The sequence below is a fragment of the Carlito syrichta genome, unplaced genomic scaffold (genome assembly GCF_000164805.1).
Source record: "Carlito syrichta isolate Samal-C Ts95f unplaced genomic scaffold, Tarsius_syrichta-2.0.1 Scaffold302101, whole genome shotgun sequence".
In the NCBI taxonomy this organism is placed as follows: domain Eukaryota; kingdom Metazoa; phylum Chordata; class Mammalia; order Primates; family Tarsiidae; genus Carlito; species Carlito syrichta.
Window position 1 is genome coordinate 20,788 of NW_007246197.1, and position 1,599 is coordinate 22,386.

Sequence of the window (1,599 nt, forward strand, 5' to 3'; positions counted from 1 at the left end):
AGATTTTAAACAGGCCACAACTGCTTGGGCCAGTATTAAGAGAATTGTGTGGTTCTTTTCTTGCCTTGATGTTCCACATTTTGTGACTATGTTATTTTTAATAACAAAAAAGTAATAGATGATTATTTCAATTTAAAAAATGGAAAAGAAAAAGAAAAACAAATAGCAAACCATGGCATGGCTCCTGAGGCCTGCATCTTTGAATCAACCTCTTGGCAAACAGGGGGCCCTTTGTGAGGTGTGTTTAGTAAGAACCCTCTGGAGCGGGTGTTCTCAGGCTCTAGCAGAGGGCTCTCATCACACAACGAGTTCAGTGTTGCTAATTCTGACACCAATATTTCCATAGAACTGAATGGACAGAATCTTCCTGAATGTGTTATTTTGGTACCAAATAATAATAAAAATAAGATCTTATTTACCAGTCAGACTTTAGGCTGGAAACTGACAGATTTCTATTCAGGTTCTTTATTCAATTTTTATTTTTGCCCAATTTAAAATCACGTTAGGTCCTGGGCATGGACCGCTAAGACTTTTGAAATATAAATAAAGTTTCCCAAACCCCCATTTCACAAATGTGGGGAAAATCAGCCTCCTTCCCATATTTTTGAGGAGAAGAGGAGTGTTAGAAACCAGTTGCCTCTGGCTTCTTGTTCCAGAATCCTATCCTCAAGTTACGGATGGCCTCACAGCATTGTCTCCTGAACTTGCATCTCCCCACGGGGAACACTTCCAGTCAGGGTGTGAGAAAAGAGGGTATGTGTGGGCATAACAGAACCATCACTGCATCTCCTGAAATCTCCTAAAGATAAGCCTAATCTATCCCCCAAATGCAGAAACCCCGCTGTTCAAATCCCTCTGCTCTCCCTTCTGACCGGAACTCTACAGTGGCTCTTCTCCAGTAGAGTCCTGCCTGCCCCCCCCGCCCCGTCTCCTCACTCCTCTCCACCTAATTTTATCTACTCTCCCCTTCTTATTTTGGTATGGGGCCTCCTAGCCTTTCACTCTCTGGCAATCTCAGGATATTTATTAAACAAAGAAGTTTTGTTCTGATCCTCTCGCTGCCATCCCTCTTGGCTTTGCCCCAGTAGCTAATTTTTTTTAATTTCCAAAACAAAAATGAAGTTTATCAAAACAAAGTGATACCCTCAAGGATTGGACTAAAAAAGAATTCTCTATGCTGAATGAAACTTCACCTGCAGAAGTTAAATTGCCACTACCCCTTTCGCACTGTTCTTGCCACCAGCCTCATCCCTTAAAAATCGAGTTTGGGAATCAGAACGTGTCTAGAACAAAACCGTGCCATGTTGTACTGAGTGTCAAACGAATGACATATTTGTAGGCATTGTCATGGCATGGGGGAGCAAAGGTAGGCATTAGACCACCTATCAGAGAATAAGTTATGAAATGACAGAAACAGGAAGAGTTTTCGAGAGCAACATCTCTGAACTGGCTCTTTGTGTTCTCAGGCTGACTTTGCAGGCTGGGAGCAGTTCCCTCCCTCTAGAAGATACAATAGACCCAGAGTCATCAGCTGCTTCCTGGAGGAAGTGGTGGTGGGCGGGAAGGGGGTCTCAACTCTGCTCCAGTCTGATTGCCAAG